This window comes from Protobothrops mucrosquamatus, unplaced genomic scaffold (genome assembly GCF_001527695.2).
Source record: "Protobothrops mucrosquamatus isolate PMUCROS unplaced genomic scaffold, P.Mucros_1.0 scaffold223, whole genome shotgun sequence".
NCBI lineage: Eukaryota > Metazoa > Chordata > Lepidosauria > Squamata > Viperidae > Protobothrops > Protobothrops mucrosquamatus.
This window is the reverse complement of record NW_015386575.1, coordinates 246,870-248,081: the sequence shown is the minus strand read 5'-3', so window position 1 is coordinate 248,081 and position 1,212 is coordinate 246,870.

The window sequence follows — 1,212 nt, the reverse complement described above, 5'->3', positions numbered from 1 at the left end:
ATCACCACTCCTCTAGTTATAGCTTGAAAAATATGCGACGGAATCACCCAGAGTGGTAACCTAACATTAAACTTAAAGAAATACTTTTGCCAAACTCTTAACAATGCAGACCTTATAATATGATTTCTGAAGGTTTTATCAGTTTTTTTCTGCATAAAAAGATAAGCATGCCACCCAAAGTACAAGTCCCAACCTTCGATTTCAAAATCTCATTTCTCACTCACTCAGAGACAAACTACAATTTATTCCCATTTTAAAAGTAACATAAACAGTATTGGATTGTTCATCATCACATATTGGATTCTACATCTCATGAATTAATAATGCATTAGCAGATTATTTTAGATCACTGTAAATCAGCGTTTCTCAACCTATGGGTCATGACCCCATTTGGGGTCGATTGACCATTTCACGGGGGTCGCCAAGCAAGGCTGTCCGCCATTTTTTCCCCCTTTTCCGGCGGGTGGGCCAGCTGGTGGTTGGCCTGCTCCGTCTCTGCCGCTTGCCAGCTACGCCTCGGCCGGCACAGGGGGCGGAACCACGCATGCGCGGCGCTCCCGGGCAGGGAAAGTCCTCGACTTACAACTGGTTTAGTCCTCAACTTATGACCGGTTTAGTCCTCGACTTACGACTGGTTTAGTCCTCGACTTACGACCGGTTGGGGGTCGCAGCATTAAAAAGGTTGAGAACCACTGCTGTAAATGTATTGCCTAACAAATCCAACAGTTAAAAGTACTTTTAGAAAGGAGTCCCTTTATTTGGCCATCACTGCCACCTCTGTGGCCTCAAGTCTTCAGTTATTCAATTATAAAATTCATCAGATCTGTAAATCTTCAGCTATACAGATATTCTTGACATCAGTGGTGGGATTCAAATATGTGAACAACTGGTTCTCTGTGTGGATGCAGCTTCTGGAAGTCCATTCTGGGCCTGGGCAACAAAATATTAGCTATCGGTTCTGCCGAAGTGGTGCAAACTGGCTGAATCCCACCACTGCTTGACATCAAAACTTATTTAATTAGATTTGCCTAACTTGTTCAAATAAATATAAGCAAGCCTTTATAAGTAAAAAAAAAGTTTTGGAAATAGCTGAGTAAAAAAAATCCTTTTATTTGTTAAAAAAACATTTAGAATGGAAAAGTAATTTGTACTGAATCTTGTGATCAAAAGCCAATGTAATGATTCATGTGCTGGAATAGGGTCAGACACATC